We start from the raw sequence: 16,428 nt of genomic DNA, 5'->3' as shown, positions 1-16,428 counted from the left end.
CACTTTTTTTTATCTGGGTCCCAGGAGGATAAATATATATAAATGTAAAACATTTAAATAAATATCAGTAAATAATGGTTAAATATTAGTTAATATACTGGTTTTATATTTCCCTACAGAGGTGCTCATATGCCACTTTGTGCGGAAAGGGATGGACACAAGCAGGAAAGAGAGCATTGCTTTTCTAATATCTTCATGTTTTCTCCTGATGTACCAAAACTAATAATTGTAGTAAAAGTTGTGAGCAGCGAATTTATCTTCTGCAGGGTCAAGAACTTAGGCTTTGTTTGATTATGTGCTGCGAGAAAAAGCAAAACTAAAATATCCGGCATGTATGAAATGCGCTATACACATAAACTTGAGTTTAGTAACAAGCACAAACTGTATTAAATAGTTTGAAGTAAAATGTATCTGTCCTAGCACCGTTTTCTACTTTAACACAGTACATTATGCAAACTCCTAATTAAAGGCAAACAAGAAGAAACGTGTATAATCCCCTGTGAGAGACGTAAATTAAGATTTTGCAAAATAAAAATAAGAGATTCCATGTCCAGTAGAATAAAATGGAGTAAGCCTATTGGTCAATTCGTGGAAAATCTGGTGAGGCAAAAGGTAGGCAAAGCTTAAATTTGGCTCAGCTCACAAAGCCTTCCTCTCTTGTTCGGCATGAATATATGTTTACATGTCTGCGATTTAACATTTAATTGCGAACCTAATATTTATTTTAGAAATATGTTTGTGCTTCATTCGTGTCATAAGGACGCTGGAGCGATTGTTAATAAGATGAACGCAACACACGCATCGTGAGCAGCAGGACTTTTATTATGCCACAGTCGCCGGCGCCATTTCCGCTTTTCCAGTCATGAGTATGAGGTAACGCAGCTCTGTTTATTATATTAGATACAATCTGAGTGTGTTGAAAATGATGTTATGACGTTACTCTGTGTGTTCCTTCGGCGGCTGCTATGACACTTGTTCACACTGCAGTAAGAGTAAAGTGTTTCTGCGGAATAAAACCGGAAACCGAGGGTAACGCAGATATGACTCAATTGACAGGCAACTCCCTCACACGTCCCGGTTCCTTGGTTAAAGCTACACTGTGTAACTTTTTTTGTTTATTCTTAGCTAAAAACATATAAAAATATTTGTGCTCATTAATGTATATTTACTTCTTTCAAGTAATAAAGTATTCTTGTAACTAAGTTTATAACATGCCATTGAAAATACATACGGGTGAGGGGTTCGAATGCGGGTCGCCATGTTGCCCCTCCATCTTGAAAGTACATTAGCCAAAGAGGGACATACCTGTAAATTCAAGCTTCGCCTTTCGCGTTTTAACACTCGATGGCACCGTGTCGAATGTGGACGAGGTCGAACTGGAAGCCATGTTAATCTTGGACTAAATCGGCCACCGTAGGAGTTAAAACGAAATCGGAATTGAGAGGAACAGAAACTAATATTCACTGGATGGTCATATATCTTTTCACCGCTAGATGGGGGAAAATATCACACAGTGTAGCTTTAAAATAGCAATTTATCATGATTTACAAATAGTTGGAAACATTTGGGATATTTTAAGTACTCAGTTTTTGGATGTTTTACTGCAAAAATGTTAGATATTGCAGCTTTAATGCACTGTGAACTAACATGAACAAAACAATGAACAGCTGGAATTTTATTAACTAATATTAAATATTAATAAATTCTGTAACAAGTGTATTGCTCGTTGTGAAAAGTCTTTATAGTAATAAAAATCACCTTTAAGAATAATCAAAAACGCATTCAAATATGTAGAATCAAATTATGCAGAATTACAGTAATTACAATTTGAAGAATATGGAAAAATATGAACAACTAGGCTGTTTCTTTATGCAAAATATATATTTGTGTAATATTACGGTTAAAAATGTGACCAAAACATGTTTATGAGGAATCACCCTATTCTGAGATATTAAATATTAGAAAATAAAGGTGGAATTGGGGTGGTTAGGAGTTAATTACAGTAAGGAGCCAGCCCGTATGTTGTGATTTATAGAATTAGGTCTATGTGGATGGATGGATGTTGCAACCATAACATATCTCTTATTTCTGTTTTGTTCACAGCCTGTAATGAGTATTTGTGTTTGTTTTCAGGCAACCACTTGGGCAATACCTTGAACTGCTGGCAGAGTGTGCTGAACCGCAACCAACTTTAATTCCCCTCTCCAACGGTGAACTAGCCGCTGCTGTTTTTCCCTCACAAACAAGGGGGCGTTCTCTCACTGCACATCAACTCAGCTTCCCTTCTGATTGGTCTTAAAACGACAACAAAAATGACATCAGTATCATTAGCAGCATTAGCTCTCTTAACCCACACAGACACGCATACACTCTTAAGCACTCACGCATGCCGTACAGGGCCGCAGTGTGTGGGAGAGGAGAATTGCTCATTATGAGTGTACGACGTCAGCCCTTGCGTGTTTGGCAGGCATACAGACATCACTGTTCAAGATATGACACATCACCCTCATATCACATTCATCCACGCTCACACAGCGTCACCCAGCTGCCTCTGTTGACTTTATTCACGCGCCACGCTCGCGTGTCAGCGGTGTGTGTGCGCGCTTTACACACGCGCGTGCATCTCAAGACTTTAGAGCAGACGGAGAGTACAGATGGTGGCTGATAGATAGATTGTTCTTGATATATCGAAGATTATTATATTAGAATGTTCCCCTGATAGCTCACAAGTTGGACGCAGTTATTGAACGAATAGACGACGACAAGACAAGACTCTTAATATATAAAAGGGTCAATGACAAATAAGAAGAATAGTAATTTTTTTTAAGATAAAAATGCATTTAAAAAAAAAAAGCATTTTTATGTCCAAAAAATGTATGGTGTTGATTCATATTGGTTTTTACAACTTTTAAGACAGCATTAATTCATTATTAAACAAGATTTCTGATTTTACCACCCAGAAAATGTCAGGTGGTGCGACCATATATTCACATGTGAATCATTGTAAAATGCATATCACATGGTAAATTCCCTTTCCCTTATCTATGTATTGCCCTTTTAGTCCAATTCATATAAACGGACACTTTTCTATGTGTTCAGAACACAATTTTCCATAAGGAGTTATGTTTTTTTTATTATTATTTGTATACATTATATAATGGTTTACATTTATATTTCTTATTTCATTTTGCAATTGCAGTGGGAATTGATACTTTTAAATGTAAATTTGCTGGTCGCACCACCTGACATTTTAGGTCTTTGAAACACCACAACTCAAAGTCAATTGAATTTTTAAAAAAATAAAAGAGTACATTATAAAGGAAATATTGTAGATCAATTTGATATGTGACATGTATTTATTTTTTTTAGGAAAATAATGAATTTGGACACAAAAAATACGTCACGTCATTGACTCAAAAACAGTCAAGAATGTCGATAAATGCCCCACACACAGCCTAAATTTACAGTATATTTCTAACAACTAGTTGCCATTCTTTCGCAGTAATTTTTCAGTAGTATTTTATATTAATTAAATAAGCTAATAGAATAATAATACATTTAAGTACTTATTTTAAGTAAATATTTAATTAAATAGTTAAATAGCTGTACAGGGTTGCCAAGTAATTCCGACCTGGTAATGCCCAGGCCAGTTCACACCACGAATGTTTACTGATAACGATATAAGCATATCGTTCTGTTTATTCTAAGCGGGTGCTTGTCTGTCACTTTAAATGCTCGAGCTGGTTACAGCCGGATGGATTCTGATTGGCTGTCAATGTTTTTATTGTTTATCAGCTGGATAAAATAATTCTGAAAGTGATTCCAATGTTATCGTTTCTCTGTGCCGTTATGGTTATAGCTGTGGTGTGCAGTCTCATTCTTTATTATTGAGAACAAATTTTAGAACTATACCTTTATCGTCGTGGTCCTTGGTGTGAACGGGGCTTAAAATGTATTTCTATCTTTATTTTTTCTATATTCTTATTTTTGTGTTCCACAGAAAGATAGTCACACAGGTTTAAAATGACACGAGGGTGAGTAAATCATGACATTTTCATTTTTGGGGGGTGAACTATCCCTTTAAGCCCGGGCCAGGATCAGGCCTTAGTTCAATTAGGACATTTAAGTAACTTTTATAAACGTGCTTTAGGAAAAAAAAAAAAAACATTAGATCTTGCATTTTGAGACAACAGCACTGACATTTTTAAGCTTTCAGTTAAAACAGGTCAAACATGCATTTTAGTCTGGGACTAGGCTTAAACCTTGTCTGTGAAGCCGGGGGTAAGAGTAAATAACTAAGGCTTAACTTATTTAAAATAATACAAACAGTTAATTAAAAGTAGATTAATTCATAATATGCCTACTAACACATAATATTATCCCACCATCCAGCGCAATGTTTGTTTTTTTATAGTGTGTGTGTGTGTGAGACAGATGAAGAAAATTACGATCTTACAACGATAGGCTTCATTTTCCCCCAGAAATATTTTGGGGAAAAAATAAGTATTATTATAATGAATGTTGAATCTGGTCAATCCTGGCAATATTTTACAGAGCATATTGTAACAATTGAAACCATACAGAAATGGCTCATTAAATAAAAAACATCCCAAGCAGCGTTTTTATTCTTGTTAATCATAAACGAATAATTATAATAACACCAGCTGTTCCAGAAAAACAGAACTAATTTATATGCCCATCACACAAGATCTAAGAGGCAGAAAACTGCTGTTGCTTGGAGCTGAAACCCCTGGCAGCACGCGTTAGAAAAGATGAAGCAATTCCCAAGCCAAACAAACAGTCCATTCATACTCCACAAACAAGCCTTGCACCATCCAGGACACTTGCCTCATACCAGATCCAGATTCCACTTTTGGACTCTCCTGAAGGGGAAGAACTGGTCTCTCTGCTCGTGGTTCTGGTTCTTCAAAGTCCTCCTGCTCTTCGTCCTTCCTCAGAGGTGCAGGAATGTGGGGAAAAGACAAAGAGGGAGGGCAATGGAGATAGACAGATAGGGAGAGGAGAGGATAGAGACTTTTAGCTATCAGCTGGGCAAATGTGTGCCGTGGGCAGCCTTGAATATGCAGACATTTCCCTCAGTGCATTCTTCTTCTCTAGCCCACATTGTACATTCCTCTCCATGACATCTCTCCTTTCTAACCCTGGTCAACCCCTCCAGCCTGTCTGGGCAACACGGTTTTCTCATGGTTTTCAAGTATACATCTGCTATAAGGGTCAGGTGAAACAGTTGGGCTTGAGTCGGGACTGTAGGAAACATCATATCCTGTAAATCTGTTGAAATTCATCTTTGATGCATGTCTCACCTTATGAGCCAAATCTGTGAGCCTACTTTTTTTTTGTCTCAATTGTGGTTCATTTTAACTAAACATAAAATCCTAATGGACCCTATTTCATTTTTAGTGCACATTGCTTGTCTTACTGTGAATGATTCATCAGTGCATGTTATTCCAAAAAAAAAAATCAAGTCTTTGTAACCTTTCACCAAAATGTAATGGCTTCCTCTGAATCACCATCACTTACAGTAAACCAGCACAACTGTTTCCAACATTGATAATAATAATAAATGTTTCTTGAGAACAAATCAACATATAATGATTTCTGAAGGATCACGTGACACTGAAGACCGAAGTAATAATGCTGAAACATTTCAGCTTTGCCATCACAGGAATAAACTACTTTATATTCAAATAGAAAAGATTTAGTTCTAGGTGGTTAATTACTGGCCAAAGTTAAAGGAGCCCACTCCCAACTTCACTATGGCATTCTGGACCCTTAGTTGTGGCATGGGATTCTAAATATTGTAAATCAAAATACTATTTATGATGGACAGTTGCCATAGGGACTTCCATAGTTGATGGAGGGGGCTGTGTGGAACAAATGCACAACAGGGAGCCTGTGTAAAAATCAAGACGTATGACATGCCACAGCACCCCACACACATGCTACAACGCACGCACCGTAAAGCACCACCTTCCCACCAACACACATAAATTAATAGTGTAGCGCATGCCAACACACTCACATTGCAATGTGTGTATTACAAGAGTAAAGCTGCTAAATGACCATTCTATGCTTCTGCATCCTTCACTCAATGAAAAGTTTGTGTTTGAGTGTCTGTGTGTGAGTGAGTGAGAAATTTGTCTGATATTAAAGAGCGGTTTGTTTATCCAAAAACAATGTGGTACTGGAACCATGCTGTACGGTCTCGTACTTCTAATGGGCGTCGGAAACAGCAAAAAAGACAAACCTGTATTTTTCCTCATTCAGAAGGACTATACATACTGTGATTCTTCAAAATATTTGAATTTTATTATTTAAATTATGCAAATTAAATCAATAAAGAAATATTACTATTGTACTGTTAAGTAAAAAACGAGTGTTTAACAATAAATAATATTTAAAATATTATATTATCATTAAATTATAATTATTAAACAAATCACTAAAGAAATATAGCCTATTATTATTATTGTACTGTAAAAATAAACTAGTTTTTAATCATAATAATTATATCAATAAATAATAATAAAACTGGCCGCTAGAGACATGGATCCAAAAGGGAGCAGAATCTCATTGAGCTCCATGTTAAAATGCCCAACTTTACAGCAGAAAAAAGCATGTTTACAGCCTGGTACAAATTGTGGTTTTGGTCTATACGGCTAATTTTAACTGTGAGGGGGGGTGAAGTTTTTTTATTAAAAAAATTTGTTTACATTATATAAGGCCTTAAAAGGTTAGTTCACCCAAAAATGAAAATTAGCCCATGATTCACTCACCCTCAGGTCATCCTACGTGTATATGGCATTCTTTTTTCGGATAAAATGAGAAAAAGAGTTATATTAAAAACATTTCCTGGCTCTTCCAAGCTTTATAATGGCAGTGAATTGTTGCTTCGTTTTTCCAAGTCCATAAAAGTCCATCTATCCATCATATAACTGCTCCACACAGCTCCGGGGGTTAATGAAGGCCTTCTGAAGCGAAGTGATGCGTTTGTGTCAGAAAAATATCCATATTTAAAACTTTATAAAGAAAATGATCTTGCTTCCACCAGATCGCCTTCCGTATTCAACGTATGGAAAAAGTGTGTATGTATGTATGCATGTATGTATGTATATATATATACACACACACACTGTAAAAAAAATTCAGGTCTCCAATAGAACATTTCCTAGTGACTGATCACCAAATTTAATTTCTGTGAATTGATGCAATTTAAAAAAAACACATCTCTGGAACATTTAAAGGTGCAGTCAGTATATTGCAAGCATGAATTGGAAACTGACACTTAGTGGTGTGGATGTAGCATTGAGCGAAAGCAAATGTTTTTTTGATGCCAGTAGAACAGGCAATGCACTGATTTAAGGTTAAGCTTTTTTTTATTCTGGTTGAAACTCTCTTGACATCCTGAGAGCAATTAATAATAGAAGTGGTCTAAATAATTGCAATAATAGGATGTATTGCGTGTCTGTCAGCATATGTATTTCCATACATCCGCGCACCTGCTCGCGCTGTCATCACACGTCATCAGCACGTTCTGTAAGGCTTTGCAGAGTCGTGGACAGTCACCAAGTGCCACAAACAAACAGCAGTCGCCTTTTACAGTTCCTCCTGAACCAAAACAAGCTTATGCTGAGTTCACTCCATGTCATAATTACGACAACCTGTGACGTCCTCAGACTCAGATTTATGCGTTTCTATGTCAACACGATCAACGCTGGAATGAATCTGTGGCAGTCAGGTGGTACAAGTAAGAGCTCTGTAAGTTGTTTACGTTCACTATTATTGTAATGTTATGTGCTTTGAGACATGAGGTAGTTTAACACTGTCTCTCGTGACGCTTTACTGACTGCTTTGGCTGTGCGCGCTCATGTGTTTTAAAGGAGGCGTGGCTTTGAAGACACTCAGAAGGGAGAGTGGGATCTCATGCTTTCAAAGCTAGCTTGCTAGCCTCTCCGAAACTGCCTACCCTACCTTTAATATATTCGACAACCAAAAGAGTCCAATAAGCGGGAGGTTACAGAAGTAAAGCACGTATTATTCAGCAGGTCATGAGATCTCAAAATGGCCGCCCCCATGAGGCAACCTGCTTCCATAGACAGTAAAAGAAATGGACACAGCGACCCCATAGACTTCGACGGAGAAAATTGAAGTCAGTTAGAAGCACTCACTTCCTGATGGCTGAGCGTACTGCGCAGCCGCAGACTGAGCTTGACGACGTAGATGTGACGTGAGCAACCTGTCTGACAGTTGTAAGCCTTCTAGTAGGTGTGCAAAGTGGAATCTGAATCACCGAATCTTGTAGAGACAGAGAGAGTGAGCAGGAGCAACTTTTGATGAAAGCAGGATTTGCGACATCTCTATCGGCGTTTATGCCTCCACGCATTTTATACATTGTCGTGTTTGTTTAGAAAAGAACAATGGACAAATGGAGTCTTTAAACGCCTCAGATGTAAAGATATTCGCTGTCAAAGTGACGCCAAAATGAATGGGAGTCAATGGGATGCTAACAGCAGGTGATGGCTAGCAATTGCTGCCCTTATGGAAGGTACGCTTTCCAGGGGCTGGATTACCCCCTTGCCTGCTTCATGTAAAATAAAACTCTACTGATATGACTGGAGGCTTTATTTAATCAGTTTGATAATTGAGGTAATTAACAATTAATTGAGTGCAATTCATTTAGGTGTTTAAATTAGGGGAAATTACTAACCACCTTTAAACATGGCTTAAATCTATGTTAGGCATGCACATCTTTCAATCGGTTCTGTATAAATGTGCACCTTGTGCTATAGATCTCTTCAGAACAGGTTTGTTCACAGCATGCTTTGCTGTCAGCCTGTGACGCGCCCTGCGTCCATAAGCCTGGGCACCCTCTAAATTTACCAGAGGAGCAGATGGTGGTAAAACCATGACTGCTGGCCCTCCCACACTGTTTGCTGCATAAGCGACTCTGACTGATAGTGTTTATGAATGTGCACTTATAGGGCATATTCTCAGTGTCTTGCATAATTTTGGTAGGAGGGATTACAAATGCCTGTGACTCAAAACACACACACTAAGATAAAACTATCAGCATCATCACCAGGAGATAATTTCAGCATGGATGGAGTAACAACTTCAGGGTGATTAATAAAGCCCAAATGTCAGCAAATCTCAGAAGAGAACACGCACAGCTTGTAAATTAGCATGGCAATAATGGATAAACGGCTAATGTGAGCAGCAATCCATCGATGAGTCAGATTGTAAACATCATTCAGATTAAAAAATGATCTGATCTGGGCATGTGTAAAGTTTCACGAAGCAGCCCACCCACAACCGGGACCCACAAGAACGCTGCCAGGGCGGGGGATGCTAATTGTCCAAATGTCTACCGCTCGAAACAATATCCTGTTGCGTTATTACATTTCCCTCAATTAGTCAGAATTGCTTCCATCCACAGAATACAAAAATGGGAAGACCCTCTGTTCAAGTATAAAAATATGCATTTAATTTGTAATTATTTTGAAATGTACTATAAATATATATAATATAATTATATAAATTATAATATTTTACTTTGTTTTGTTTTGAAATCTACTATATCTATATATATAGAGAGATATAGAAGTATACTCTTGCACATAAACATAACACTTGTGCTTTCTGGGCTGAAATATTCCACAGCCTGCTATATTCAGCATTCCATAGGGGCAGATGGCAGACTCAGTAGTCTACCCTTCACTACATAGCAGCTTCCTGTCCACATTTCAGACTGTGAAGACAGAGGCACGATTCCAATTTAGTAAGGCTATAGGCCCTTCCCACCCTCTTGGGGGAGAATCCATGCTAATCCACTGAAGGTACTCCTCATTTTTAAAACCATTTTTGATTCCCAGGGCCAAATTGCACATGCAATTTATGCTGCGTTGTAACACATTAATTAATTAATTAAGTACCGAAGAATACTGCTACCCAGAAAATATGTAGGAACTAGAGGATAGAGAGTATGTAAGATTATATATAATAGTTAGTGAAGTGAAGATTATATGGAATAGTTAGAATAGTGAGCAATGAGGAATATGCAACAGGCTTTGCATATTAGAAAACAATGCCGATGGGAGCTAACTGAACTTCTTGGAGTCGTCATGATTGCATTATATAGGGGTCACTTGCATCAAAAAGTTGATCAATAGCCTACTTATTGGCCCCTCTATAAAAATGCAATGACCCTAGCAACAATAACTGCATGCAACACTACCAAAATTCAGCTAAAATGATCAGCGCCAATGATTACAAACAAAAGCTGCTGTTCTGTGGCAAAGAATGTTTATGAGTAATGCGGAACAGATCCAACATCACGCCATTCTGCTGCTAACCTAAAGTGGGACGTGATGAAGCCCTACTATGTTGTTCAAGTGAATGATTGAGAAGTTTGGCAGGAGTATGTTGGCACTGCATGACACATAACCATGCATGACTGAACCACCATTCCCTTCCCTTCTGTACCTGAACATCTCTCTCTCTCTCTTTAAATCCTATTCTTTTTTATCTTATTCTCATAACAATGTCTTAGAATTATTCTCAGTCCATACATAATTCATTTACTGACGACAACAGCGGCATGAAAAACACATTTAGTTACTTAACGAACAATCAAAAGCAGTAACGATCAGCATTGATTTACTTCTCTGGTTTTGTTATACATCCAATACACTCTTATTTGAAATATATAGAAGTAAACTTAAAAAGCCTTTAATGTAACCCTTAATGTAATTTGTTTCCATTAAAAATCAATCTAAAATGCAATAAGACTCACCAGTCAAACGTTTCCAGACCTCCTCAGCTCAAATCAAGCATTAATCAGCAGAGAAAAACCGTAGCATGACAAACACTCACAATGACATGCACACATAGGGATGGAGGCCTCTCTTGCCACCTTCTGTACCAGGCGGGGCGGGCAGGAGGAGGTGGGATTGTTTCTCTCCTCCTTTCAACTCCTCCGTTCTATATGAAAATGTCAGAGGCTCAGAGCAGGGAGCATTGTTCCATCCACTCAGGCCATTCATAAACAGACACCCACTCTACTCAACCCACAATGCACTGCACTGTTCCTCCCGGCACAGAGCACATGGATGTGGCAGCGTTCAGAACCTAGGTCAACGCAACCAAGAATCAAGATGCCCCCGCACACTAGTATGCATCATTTACACTGGGTGGCATGAGAGGAATGCAAGCATTTTCATTAGACAGCTGCATGGAGTGTGTTGCTGTGATGCTCTTAAAAATAAAGGTTCTTCAGGGGTTATTTTGAAGTACAAAAAACTATATTCTTTTCAAGAATCATTTTTCGTTTTTCATGGGTTAGCTATACACTGAAAACTGATAGGGTTTTACAACCTGTTTTGGAAGAACAAATACGTTTTTCATAGTTCTTTATTGGCATCCGTTTCCATGAAGAACCTTTACAACATCCACACTCTTAAAAGGAAAGATTCTTTTTATGGAATTGACGGTTCCATAAATAACCGTTAACATACATGGAACCTTTCTATTGCACTAAAAAGCTCTTTATAGTAGATAAAAATTACAAAAAACTGTTCACTGAAAGGTTGTTTGGGGAACCAAAATGGATTCTCCCATGACGTCGATGAAAACCTCCTTTTGGAACCTTTATTTTTAACAGTGGAACAATTCCATAGCACATAAGGTTCTCTATAGTGGAGAAATGTTCTTTATATTATTAAAATGATCTTTATATGAAGTAAAAATGGTTATTTTTAAAACTGTTCACTGAAAGGTTCTTTCGGGGGCCCAAAATGATTCTATGGCATTGCAGAAACCCATAAGCCCATCTTTAGAACCTTTAATGAACCTTAATACCTTCAAACTAACATTTAGGCCTGGTTTCACAGACAGGGCTTAGATTAAGCAAGAATCAGGCCTAAGTTCAATTAAAGTAGCATTTAAGTTACTTTTACAAACGTGCCTTAGAAAAAAACATTACTGGCGTCCATCTTGAGACAAAAAAAATGGCGTGAAAAACACCATGTACTGAACATAACTCAAGAACCCTGTAAAGCCAAAAAGAAGTGAGGAACCACTGTAGAACCTTTAAAGATAGTTCCTTGGGCGTTCTTAGGGTCACATTTTAAGTTATTCTAATTAACATATTGGCTTTAGTTCTTTAAAGCACGAGCACATAGATGATTTTCTAAAGAACTAGAAAATTTAAAGTTCTTTGTGGAATTTCAATGGAATCTGGCTTTTCAAACTTCTTGGTTCTAACACAAACCTTGATTTTATTTTATTTTTTACGAGTGTGTGGACACAGATATAAAAAGTCTCGATGCCAAAACACGAACCACTGCGCATCACCAAAATGTGGTTGAAGTAAAATCATAACAAACAAACACAGCTGAGGTGCCTCTAAGGACTAAGTAAAAGACCTATAGGCCTGTCTAGTTGTCATTTCCAACCAAAGTGATTAAATAAACATCATTGTGTCCAACGGTCTTGATGAAAACACACTGTTCCAGTTATTCCAGTTACAGCACTCCCCACCAGAGAAATAAGTCAATCAGCATAGACGTAAATGCTCCAGAGCTTCGACAAACACCACACAGACACACTCCTGCCCCTTGTACTTCTGTACATAGTGCCCATTGTTTAGGCCGTCCCGGGAGAGAACAGAACGGCCAGGCTGGAGCCTGACACCACACAACACAGGGAAGTCGATGCGCACAAATAATTGTCTAAAAATCACAACAATCACCCATTCACTCTTCCCATTTCACTGCCTTTCTCTCGTGGATGTTACAGTCATAATTAAGCACTAATGTATGGGAGGCTGCGCTGTACTGTAAATGGTCACGATTAACAGGCGTAAGCTCGGTTACTGCATAATCATCATTATTATTATTATTTTTAATTATTATTATATATAAAATAATGATGAGGATGTTGCTTGCTTAATTTAATATATATATATATATATATATATATATATATATATATATATATATATATATATATATATATATATATATATATATATATATATATATATATATATATATATATATATATATATATATATATATATATATATATATATATATATATATATATATATATATATATATATATAAATAATTAATTAAATTAAGCAAGCAACATCCTCCTGCTAGAACCTGGGCCCACCAATTATTGTCTACTAATTTCATTAAAGAATATATTTTAAAAAACTTTTTTTAAAAGAGTCAAAAGTCAAGCAGCTAAATGTTTAATTTTTCAATTAATTAATTCATTTATTAAATTATTATAGATAAAATATATTTTAGATTTAAAAGATTAATTGACTAAAATATTCTCACACACACCTATATCGTATATACATTTTTAAAAATGTTTTAAAATGGCTCTATTTAATATTATGTGTGTGTCTGTGTGTGTGTGTGTGTGTGTGTGTGTGTGTGTGTGTGTGTGTGTGTCTGTGTGTGTCATACACACATTCCTAAATGCAACAAAACAACTGGAATACTACATCCAAGCATATCTATCCATAGACCTATAATATCAATATTAATAAGTATTAAAGCGCTGCAGATACATCCCACTGATTCTGCCTCCCCACCACCTCCTCTCTCTCCCCAACAGGGTGCTCTTATACCCATGAGTCAGGCTTTTCCCCATTACTGCTGCATCTATGATCATACTCCACTATACCAGTCACACACACACACACACACCGGCCTACAGCAGGCCTCTGGTTCCAGCCATGAGGTCAGCGTGCCTGGAGGACTGAGCTCTTGCCCTGCTGTAGATATGGGGTGAGGGCACTCAGCACTAGAACAAAAAAGGATCCATTGTCCTCCTTTTGTCTTTGGGTATACAGACAGTATAGATGGTTTGTGACACAACGGAAAGGTAGAGGAGAACGGCACAGGAGGAGTCATGGAACAGGGTGACTCGATCTGATGGTAATGAATGACTCCTGTCTGAAACAGGGTCAGAATAAGAGACCTAAATCAACTGTCCAGCAAAGACAGGGATGGCAGATAAAGACAGAAAAATCAACAGAGAAAAAAACACAGCAGGAAATATTGACTATAAATAGTAACTAGATATGAGTAACAGCCAGATTGTCATAATCTGCATCTTTACATCTTATTCATAATGCGAAACATATTTGGACACTTAAAACATGTCATTGCGGGAGATAAATCAAACCAAGTGGCATCTGCAAATAAATGTGGACCGAAATAACTTTTCTGAGTCACTTTTAGCCAAAATGTCAAATTTTCAGTTGATTTATAGGCTGCACCGGATGCATTTTAAGATAGGAAGGCAACGAGCCACGTCCAAATCCAGTGTTAGCTTCACTTCCTGTCCCCTAAGATACTTTAATCTGATCTATTTTTGAAGGCAGTATATATATGTATCCTTCGATGCCTTTGATATCCCACAATCGTGTGCTTTCCATTCAGAGCAAAAGCAAAAAAAAAAACTAAATAACGACTTCTATAGTGATGACCGATTTCAAAACAATGCATCATGAAGCTTTGAAGCATCGATTCAGCGGTTTGGATCGCCAAAGTCACACGATTTCAGCAGTTTGACACGCAATCCGAATCACGATTCGACTCACTGATTCATAACGCTTCGAAGCTTCATGATGCATTATTTTTTTTAAATCGGTCATCACTATATAAGTCGTTATTTAGGTTTTGCGCACAAAAACTAATTCTCGTTGCTTCATAAAGTTATGGTAGAACCACTGTAGTGAGATGGACTTTGTAACGACGTCTTTAGTACCTTTTATGGGTCTTGAGTGTACAGTGCATTGAGCCAATGGAGGCCTTTCAGAGCCATCGGATTTCAACTAAAATATCTTCCTTTGTGTTCTGAAGATGAACGGAGGTCTTACGGGTGTCAAACCACATGTGGGTAAGTAATTAATGACAGAATTTTCATTTTTGGATGAACTTACCCTTTAAGCTAAAAAATAAAGTTCACATCTGAAAGTTGCATTTGGTGCTCAGTTTGTGTTTTGACCAACGTTTTCCACTCTTGATGTTATTCTTTGCAAGAAATTACTATTGTAGTAATCAAATGTTTGCTTAGTTATCACCAAAGCTCGCTCTGTTTTGTTTCTAGATCATTAAACCACGACACCGCCTCAAAAGTCTGTCCGAAATCAGTATTGTGATGTACCTTCTTGCATAAACGCTGCCTGCAAAGTCATTGTCTGATAGGGCAGCGAGGCAACGAGTCACTACCTAAACTTTTGGACGCAGCAATGAAGTCAGTTTTCTTCACATTCACACAGGTGTCCTATAGTAACCACAGGTGTAGAATAGAACATCACATTTGAACACGATCCACTAATGTGGGACAATCAAGTGTCACAATACTTCTTTTTGAACAGTAAGATCATTTAAAACCATAAACTTCTTTTGGCTAAATGTTCTGCTTGTGATGTTTATGCCATCTTTCTTTAAAGTGAATGCCATTTGGTTAGAAATTGTTATCTACTACAATGACATTGGCTTTTAAGTGTGGGTTAAGCAACAAAATATGTTTTGGGACCACTTTAAAGCAAATACTGTTTAATAAAGTGTACTTTACTGAACTGAAGTGCACAAACAAACACTAAAATTGCCAATGAGGCAGCTGGCACTGAATAATAGACCATAAAGTTAATATTGTGCACTTGGACAAGTGCAAATGCAAATGCCAGATGACAGCACACTTCACATCTCCAAAAACTATAGGACATTCATCCACAGCGGGGTTTGATTCACTGGCAAGTAACCAAGAGAGGAACTGGCCAACATTATAATCCTACTCTAGAGAAAAACTATTTTGTTAGGCACTGACTTCACTGAGATCATAATGCATTTCACTGGTTAGGATGCACAATTATTTCTGCCTTGGTAAAAAAAAAGTCATTATTTATAGTGCCATATGACTACAGTGCAAATCACATTTGATGCTCTGATATACTGTATAGCAACATTAACCAAACAACTGAGCAGCTTTTGTGCTAAAAAAAGGGAAATTTAACCAAGTTAAATAATAACAAATAATAGGTGTTTATCACTTATTTGTCTATAAACTACTTGAATGAAAAAAATAAATTAATATCTTATTTTAAAAAAAAATCTAATATCTGATATGTATTAAAATGATAAAAAATTTATTAAATAAGAAAATTAGTAGTGAAAAAAAAACCCCACTGTGACAGTGACATGCCAGATAAACATTTTCATGTATATCATGTATGGTTGCTGGCTTAAAAAATAAAATCAGACTTACCTTATCAGACAGTCTTCACTGTAAACAGGCAGACAGAATGCCGATAAGTCAGGAGCGATGCCGGTCTCTTTTCCTATTGCATCTCAATCCCTCCCACCCTGCCTCTCCCTCTCT

At 37.2% G+C, this 16,428-nt stretch overlaps 1 protein-coding gene across 14 annotated transcripts in view; it reads right to left on the bottom strand.

Annotated features, from left to right (window-relative positions):
- The window catches only part of mag (myelin associated glycoprotein), a 30,736-nt gene extending 14,371 nt beyond the window's left edge, over positions 1-16,365 (bottom strand). For 2 of the 14 annotated variants that reach the window (XM_079823787.1, XM_079823800.1), the window contains exons 1-3: positions 16,315-16,356; positions 4,849-4,949; positions 2,153-2,294 (exon numbers count right to left, since the gene is read on the bottom strand). The gene's annotated coding sequence lies outside the window, so the exon portion shown is untranslated. Of the gene's footprint in view, positions 1-2,152; positions 2,295-4,848; positions 5,068-10,813; positions 10,910-16,314 lie in introns of those variants that run through there. The other 12 variants (XM_079823793.1, XM_079823788.1, XM_079823796.1 and 9 more) reach the window with 11 other exon arrangements.
- Between the last annotated feature and the right edge of the window lie 63 nt (positions 16,366-16,428).

Source organism: Gobio gobio, assembly GCF_949357685.1.
Source record: "Gobio gobio genome assembly, chromosome: 8".
Taxonomy (NCBI): domain Eukaryota; kingdom Metazoa; phylum Chordata; class Actinopteri; order Cypriniformes; family Gobionidae; genus Gobio; species Gobio gobio.
The sequence above is the reverse complement of the archived record's forward strand: the minus strand, read 5'-3'. Positions and strand labels throughout refer to the sequence as shown.